The sequence below is a fragment of the Amblyraja radiata genome, chromosome 33 (genome assembly GCF_010909765.2).
Source record: "Amblyraja radiata isolate CabotCenter1 chromosome 33, sAmbRad1.1.pri, whole genome shotgun sequence".
Classification (NCBI taxonomy): Eukaryota; Metazoa; Chordata; class Chondrichthyes; order Rajiformes; family Rajidae; genus Amblyraja; species Amblyraja radiata.
The window spans coordinates 21,016,239-21,025,425 of NC_045988.1; the positions used below are offsets into that span (position 1 = coordinate 21,016,239).

General features: G+C 40.9%; 1 protein-coding gene across 3 annotated transcripts in view; it reads right to left on the reverse strand.

Moving 5' to 3' along the window:
• Positions 1 to 6,037, reverse strand: part of pknox2 (PBX/knotted 1 homeobox 2) — a 403,962-nt gene extending 397,925 nt beyond the window's left edge. Inside the window, exon 1 of one of the 3 annotated variants that reach the window (XM_033049503.1) lies at positions 5,966 to 6,037. The gene's annotated coding sequence lies outside the window, so the exon portion shown is untranslated. Of the gene's footprint in view, positions 1 to 4,308; positions 4,574 to 5,965 lie in introns of those variants that run through there. The other 2 variants (XM_033049501.1, XM_033049502.1) reach the window with 2 other exon arrangements.
• Positions 6,038 to 9,187: the final 3,150 nt, after the last annotated feature.

Here is a 9,187-nt window from a genome sequence, read left to right on the forward strand (position 1 = left end):
ATCTGAAGAAGGGGTTCGACCCGAAACTTCACATATCCATGTTCTCCAGAGATGCTGCCCGACCTGTTAAGTTACTCCAGGTCTTTGTATCCTTTACCGATTGTCGAAGACAACTTTCCCGGATGCTACAAGTTCAACTGCACTATTTCAATCCCAAATATTTCTTGATATTCACGTTAACTAAAATATTCAAGTGCCACCTTCTTTCACACTTAAAAATAAAATCTCTGCATTACTGCCAATTTAGTTCTTTTTAAGTTTAGTTTCGAGATACAGCGCAGAAACAGGCCCTTCGGCCTACCAAGTCTGCACAGACCAGCGATCCTCGCATTATCACACACACACAAACACGGGACAATTTTTTACACAAACCAAGCCAATTAACCTACAAACCTGTACGTCTTTGAAGTGTGGGAGGAAATCAAGGATCTTGGAGAAAACAACACAGTCACAGGGATAACGTACAAACTCCGTACAGACAGCATTCGTAGTTGGGTTCGAACCCGGGTCTCTGGCGATGCAAGCGCTTTAAGGCAGCAACTCTACCGCTGCACCACCGCGAGATTTTCTATGTGATTTATATAGTGTGATTTTTTTTCCCCCCTACAAAATAAGCAAAGAATGACAGACATTGGGACAATCTGTCACTAGATATTCTACTTCAAATGCTTGTAGAATCAATGTATATTTACAAGGCATCGTTAATACAAAAGATGTAATCTCAGTCCAAACTGACACCGAGGCTATAAATAACAAGCCAGGAATGCCACAGCTATCGAATAGCCTGGCATGAATGACAGATCAATTAAAAGCAATCAAGAAGCAACTGAATAACAACAACAAAAAATTAAGGGCAAGAAAAAATTTGGGCATAAAATATTTGAAGTTCTTAAAGTTAAAAATGTTTCAGTGTATATACCAGTAGTTAAATCAGCAAAATAACACGAGTCAACAATTAATCGGTAAATTAGTTTACTTCGGCAAAGATTATTCATGGAATTCCAGAACAAAGGGTACAGTTTCAGTGGCAAATCATTAGTTTCAAGAAAATTAGTTTCTGACAAAGTAATAGCATGGATGGAGATTTAGCGAAGGAATAGATGACAGCATCATTATTAAGTTGCTTTACAGTCTGGACAGTGTATCCAGTGGAGCCCCCCAGGGACTGGAACTAGAAGCACAGCTTTTCCTCAGATAAGTTAATGACTTGGACATGGATGCCCAGCCCACATTCTCCAAAGCCACAGAAGGTGCACACTTGGAGCCATAGTAAATTATGATGGAGATAACAGACTTAAGAGAGATGTATGCAGGCTGATGGAATGGGCAGATAGGAGGCAGATGTAATTTAATGCCAAGATATGTGATGTTACACTTGGTGGAAAGAAGATGAAGCAATGCAAATCCGAGACCACAAATCCAAAAGCCATACAAGAGCGGAGAGATCTTGGGCCATAAGCAGATGGTTGAATGAAAAGGGTATTCAGGGGCCTGGGTTTAATAAATAGAGATTTAACGTCAAAAACAAGAAAATTATGATTAACTTTCATTAAAAACTGGTTCTACCACATTTAAAGTGAAACGTTGACCCCAGTTTGTCAAAATGATTCCAGAGATAAAGGAATGGAGTAAAATAACAACAATACAATGGAAAAGATTGGAGGCAAAATATCTAGGAGTATTTTGCTCAGGTTGATGTCTTTAAAACCGAGAAGATCCTGATAGAGATATTTTAAATCATAAAGGACATAGAGAGTTTATCAAGACAATCAAAAAGCTGGAGACACTGAATGAAGGTAAATGGAAAAAGAAGAAGGCAAGTGACCAGAGAATAGATTAATGTTACACAGTAAGTGATGTGGACTAGGAACAGGGGAGTGGGGTGTGGTTTGGTGGTAGAGGTAATGTAGTAGAGGAGGTTCATTAATTTCTAGTATTGAAAAAGGAGCTGGATAAATACCCAAAAAATGTGAATTAACAGATTTGACAAGGGGAAGATGAGGGGCTGGAAAGTATGACAGGAACCAACCAAAATGCAAAAGCCGGCACAGACCATGATATATTTAAACCACAGATATCGGATAATGTGTTAAATAAATTAGAAAAGGAACTTTTCTGTCAAATAAACAGTGCGCACTAAGCCACAAATTTATATTAAGCCCCATAACAATTAACAATTCAAAGAGTAGAGACAAAGAACCGCAGATGCTGGTTTATACCACAGAAATACACAAAGCGCTGAAGTAACTCAGCGGGTCAGGCAACATCTCAGGAGAAAAAGCATGGGTAATGTTTTGGGTCAAGACCCTTCTTCATCCCAACACGAAACGTCACCCATCCTTTTTCTCCAGACATGCTGCCTGACCCGCTGAGCACTGTGTATACCGTAGCAATTCAAAGACATTCTAGTGTACAGTGGACAAGGTAATTTTTATTTTAATTATGCAGCACAGAACAGAAATTAAAACTGGCAGTTTAAACATTAGTTGAGTACAAAAGTACGAGTAAAGGTTGGTGGCAAACCAGTAAATATCTACCAGCACTTTCCTGAACAGCTGACATTAAACAGCACCCCCAGGCATAGCCTTTGCAATACCACAAACTACTGTCTGCACTACCATATTCAGCCAGTTCACGTCGGAAGTCAGGAGCAGTTCAATCCAACCCTACCAGTGGCCTGACAGCACTGCCGATCATAATCAAGGCAGAATCAAATTGACAGCTATGCTGCCCAGTTATTGTACTGTGTCTTTGACAGTTTCTCCTACTAAAAAAAGTCCCTGAAAGTTTACAACAAAAAGACCTAAATAATCCAGCAATTCACAACACTTTGTCACAGCTCCTGAATATACTCCTTTGGAGGTCACTAATTATCAAGTTCGATGCAGTCCTCCCTTTTAAAAAAAACATGTCCATCTGAATTACACACAAATCAACTGGGTAAACATGGGGCTGGTGTTCAGCTTATGTAAACAAAAGTCTAAACTACCCTTTGAGCATCCTCACCATGTTCCCATGTTGTTTAATAGTATTTATTGCACCAATAGACTTACCTGATTTCTCGTTTAACCTGCTATTCACCTTGGCTATTTCAGAGTGTGTTATTTTTAAAGGTGAAAAGTAAACAAAAACAAGCACCCATTGCATCAAAAAAATGGAAAAGATGAATGCAAGTCAGGGCACAAATGAGCTCTGCAGGAATTATGGGCACAAATAGAATGCTTCTTCAACTCCCAGACCTGTATTTTGGGTAATCGAGTTCCCTTACAGATTCATTTACTCATAAGTTAGAATGTTATTCTTAAATCCTCCACATGCTTGCTATTTAAAACTAAGTGAAACAAATTTAAAAAGCAACCATTCTTTCATAGTGAATTTCTATCTTCAAAAAAAATGTTGCTTTTCAGAGGCTGATGCATTCCTTGCCCGAGAACCATGTCTAATTTTCAATCGCTGAAAAGCTTTTCACCACAAACTCGACACATGAACAGAGTGGTCAAGAATACATAGCAGTTTCTTATCATGCTGTGCATCCTCCTTCAGTCCCCAATACGTAAACAGTTCAATAATTCAGCTGGCGATTTATTACTCAAATTTCTATATACACGTCAAATTATGCAGAGGAAAGTGGGAAATGAAGTTTCAGCGACCACCTTCAGATTTGAAACAGGGTGCAAAGTCGACTATATCCTGGCTTCCTGACTAGCATACGACTGGAACTGGGTTTAGAAAGTGCTCGTGTTTAAATAAATAGAGTTGGAAAACATTGGACAGACAGAATGAACAAAGAATGATGTGTATTCCAACTGAACAAGGGTCTGGCTGTACGAAAAAATATAATGTAAATTTTCACGCCAAAGTTCAAATTTGAATTCACTTCAGCTAAAGGAAATATTAATTCCCTCCAATTCCTTCCCGGTGATGTTTCAATTTTTTTTTTAAAAACGTTTAAATTAAGCGAGATAACCTCCTGTGTTAACTTTTGGAGATAGAAATTACAATCGACCTTGCTTTCTAATTCCAAAATTATAAAAAGAGCGATTCCGAAGCATGGGATGACCCAGGATCAGTGACACGGGAAACACAGCTGGAGTGATCGCACTTAAATATGAGCAAACATGCCCAGCACAGAAGTGGAAGCGCACATCAAACTTAGTTTAATGGCAAAGGATCTTATTATGCAAGCTAGGGTCTATTAAAACAGCGTCTTAATATACAATTCACGGGATGGGGCAGGGAGAACAAGAAATGTGCATCTTTTGTCTCAAATATCCATTGCAAATAATTGAATTCCCTCCAAATGCATACCTGATTCCTGTACAGCATTCCACTACGGCGTTCCCGTTTACTCCCATTCCACGGGAGTTATTGTACTCCCAGCATAACCCTGACAGCAACATAAAAATTCTTAAGAAATTAGTTCTGCGTTTGGTGGGACTGGCCTGCAATGGACACATCAGCAACTGGCCGGTTAATTCCATAACCCTACTGATCGAGTCTTGATGCATAACTGTGACAGGATGCATGCTGTATGATTAAAAAGGGAAGACATTGTGATGGGTTTAAGTCAACAACCGAGGCTCCTTCACGCAAATTGAAGTGTACGCTTGATTGCAAAGGGCTTCACGCTTTTTTTTTTTGGGGGGGGGGGGGGTTAAAAAAAAGACGCCGAATGCTACAGATGAGAGGTGGTATGGAAACTGTAATGCGAAAGGGTTTATACATAGGATCGCGAGAAGAACGAAAACGGCTTTCTTCCCTCGTAAGTAAATGGTTTAAATGCAATCCACGCTACAAATAAGAAAGACGAATTTAACGATAGAATACAATGCAAAACTAACCAATCCTTCAATTCCTAATGCAATATCTTCGATAAGCCAAATATTTCATTTCCTTCCCCTCGATTTCCTCAGTAATACTACAATGGAACAAACACGAAACCATAACAAAAATGTGCCAACATCCCTGCCATTCTTCTGCATTGAAACAATAAAAGCAAAATAAAAATCCTGGAAGTAACATGTCCAGAAATGTCCTCTTTGATCTACCAGGAAAACAAAACAAAAAAAATGCGGCAACGTTTTAAAATCAAGGAATACAAAACCTGAAGGTTGCAGGCATAGTTCGAGATATCACAGCCTCAAACTCTGCGTGAAAGTATCTGCAGCGCTATATTTAAAAAATATATTATTTTTCGAAACAAAACTTTGAGCGCTGGCAAAAACAAATTAAACGAAGTGTCCCTTTTAATCAGTACCAGGCTCTTCTTGATACAAGAGGGGGAGGGGGCAGAAGAAACAAGAAAAGTACATCAGGTCAATAGTTGTATCAAACAGGAAATAAAGGGGTCGAGGTGGCGGTAAAGAGATAAAGCGAAGGGGAACCAAATCGGAGCTTCTTCCTTCGGCTCGGATAGGAATCTCCTCCCTTTTTTTAACATCCAGAAAGTAGCAATTAAAAAAGACAAGAGAAAACGCACAAAACAGGTTACAATACAACATCACCAAATGCACTCAGAATATCTCTTAAAATATACCATGCATTAGTTGCCCTTTTTAAAAAGTAGAAAATGTTTAGAAGTTGAGATTTGTGCGTCCAGGACGATGAATTGTCAGACAGCTCTGTGCAAAGGCTACAGGATTCCATTAGCGAACAGAAAAGGCTCCCCGCTCATCGCTTAACAATGCAGCTACTTTCTCTGCCTCAACCACCCCCATCAGCTGTAAAGGAAGGAAGAGAGAGAGAGGTGGAAAAATGCAGAGGGGAGAAGCAAAACACGCAGTAATTTAAACGTGCGTCTTTTCTTCCGGTTGGGACAATGAGTGTGTGAATGAAGCGGCTGCAAGAGCATCTGCAGCCAGAGTGTGCGATGTATCCGTGTGCGCCGCTGGTTACACTGTGTTGCCTGCCCCGTGATACACTGTTGCACCGCGGTTCCTCAGTCTCCCTGTGAATGACAGCTTACCTTCATGCCAATCTTCATCAGACTGACACCGGCGCCGCGCCGCCACGCGCTCACATCGATACATCCCCATGACGTCAGCGCGCCCAGGCCGCGCCCCCTCCTTCCCGCCCCTCCGCTCCCATTGGCCGCCCACCCGGCAACAGCGACGCGCGGGAAGGGCACGCCGCCTGCTGATTGGAGGAGGTCCCCCTCCCCCCCCGCGGCGCGTCCCGCCCCGCCCCGCCGCCAGGGGGCGTGTCAGGTGGGGAGGCGGAGCGACCCGCCGCCCCGCCCACCGCCGCCCAGGGTGCAGCCAATCAGGAGCCGCGCACTGACCCCAACGAGCCCCGCCTCCTCACGTCCTGGTTGCGATTGGCCAGCGCTGCTATCACTCAATCCCTCACACCACCACTTCCGTTCTAAATGATTAATATTCATTAAGAGGGAGGATTAGTGACATGTTAATTTATTTTAGGCCACCAGCTATCTCAAAAGGAAAATAAAATATATTTTTTATATAGAAATGTCTAAATGTATTTAACAACTAAATATTTCAGGTTATTTGCTTTATAAGTGTGCCATTACTAATAATCCCCTGTTAAATTTCAATTTGGGAAGCAATTACTGAGTTGGACTAAACTGCCAACAAATACCGTAAAACCTCAGTGGCCAGGGCTAATTTCTCGTGAAGTAGACACATTTTAGTTTAGTTTAGACATACACCACGAAAACAGGCCCTTCGGTCCATCGAGTCTTTGCCGACCAGTGATCACCCCGTACACTAGCACTATCCTACATACTAGGGACAATTTACTATTTTTACTGAAGCCTACAAACCAATACGTCTTTGGAATGTGGGAGAAACCCGAGCACCTGGAGAAAATCCACGCGGTCACATGGAGAACGTATAAACTCTGCCCATACAGCACTCATGATCAGGATCGAACCCAGGTCTCTGGTGCTGCAAGTCATCAACTCTACCACTGTGTCTCCATTTGACGGGAAATAAAATATTTTTTATATACAAAATATATAAAACCAACTAAATATTTCAAGTTATTTTTGCTTTATAAGAGTGCTAGTTCTAATATTCCCCCGTTTCATTTATATTTGGCAAGCAATTGCTGAATTGAATTAAACTGCCAACAAATACCATAAAAACCCAGTGGCCAGAACTAATTTCTCAAGAAGTAGACACACTTAAGAGTCATTTTCCTGGGCAGGATAACAGACGATTAAAGAGAATTTGGCAGCTCTAAGATTCTGTTCTGAAAGTTCATGATACTCTTAAAAGAATTGCTGATCTCAACACAAGTCTGAACGCAGTCAGAAGAAGGGCCCCGGCCCAAAACATCGCCTGTCCATTCCCTCTACAGCTGCTGCCTGGCTGACTGAGTTTCTTCAGCACTTTGTGTTTTGCTGAAGATTCCAGCATCTGTAGTTCCTTGTGTCACCAATAACCAATCTCATTTTGGTTGACAGAGGGAGCTATTTCTTCTAATGGAAGAAATGGGGAGGAAATCAAGGCTGACAGTAAAGAACTTTGTTATTTACCTTTCGAAGGAGAAAGTACTGCAGAAATTAAGGGGACTAAAATCAGATAAAATTCCACCAGAATCCAATGGCTTGCATTCCTAAATTATAAACAAAGTGTCTGGAGGGCTTGCAGATGCACGAGTGAAGATTTATCAAAATTCCTTGGATTCCCCAGCATTCAGCAGACTGGCAAATATGTCACTATTTAGCAAAAAGGTAATTAAAAAATGAGAATTACAGGGTCGTTAAGATTGTCATTCATTGTCAGTAAAGTGCTGGAATCATTCATTAAAGTTACAGGAACATGGTACTTAGAAAATCCTCACGATTCAGCTTTGGTTTTCAGGAGGAAAACCAGTGTTTGACAAGTCTAACAGAAGTTTTGATAAATGAAACCAGGACTGTAGATAAGGATCAGTGGGCATGAGTACTCAAAAGTCCAATCATATAACCCTTTTGGAAACAAAAGATTTAGCGCTGGAAATATTTTTTTCTCTCTGGATGAATTATGCTAATTGACATTTCTGAGTGTGAGTCACTTAAGAGATTTCAACTACAGGCATGCAAGGGATGAGATCAGTCCCTCTACAGTGATTATTTCCCAGGGGAAGTAAATAACAACAGTTTGAAATACGTTGCAAAGCATCAATGGATTAAGACCTCTGATAACTCAGTTCTTTTATCTTCAATTGTCCTGAAGATATTCAGTCCATGCTTTGGCACAGCACTGGCCAGCTTTTCCATCATTCCTGGTATAATAAATATCTCCAAAATCTTGGATCTCTTGAAATTTTGAATACATGGCCCCCTGTGCTAGTTCTTTGCTTTAGACTTTACTTTAGACTTTAGAGATACAGCGCAAAACGAGCCCTTCCCACCGAGTCCGCACAGGCCAGTGATCATTCAATGCACTAGCACTTTTCTACACACTCGGGTCAATTTACAGAAGCCAATTAACCTATAAACCTGTAGAGCTAATGGAAGAAATGTCTCCCTGACCGAGAAATCTAGAAACTTTGGTACTCTATACCCGAGAGGGCCGGGAGGCTCAGTTGTCATGTTCATTCAAAAAACGGATCAATAAATTACTTACCATTGATGGATTCAAGAATGTACGGATAAAGCAGGAAAATGGCATTGAGATAGAAGGTCAATCATATCTTAATGAATGGTGGAGAGACCATGATCTTAATGAATGCCCTTTTCTTAATCAGATGATGCAATAATTCACCATCCTCCAATATGAGTATCAATGTGCAAATACTTCTCTTTCCACCACTTAACATTTCATAGTCTTAATCCACTTCCAGGCATGATCTCTAGAAAAGATCAACTCCAATGTTGGGATACCCGCATCAATGAAACACGTGCCATTCACATCCTACATCCACATTGTGACGCAAAGAATTGACAAATTCCTCTTTCCCCAAAAAAGATCCTAAGAGGGAATGATGGGGTGGATGCTGAGCATTTATTTCCCCAGTCCAGAGAACCAAGGGGCATAATCTCAGACTGTCAGCTGTTTAACACTGAGACAAATGGGAAATTTCTTCATGTAAAGGAAATCTTTGGAATTCCTCCTTCAGGTTGCCGAGAGCACTCAGTTGCTAACCACTTGCAAGCCTCAGAAGAAAATTAGATGGTATTGGGTCTACAGAAACATGAACACACCTCACAAATTACTGACAAATAGAGTAGATGGGGAAA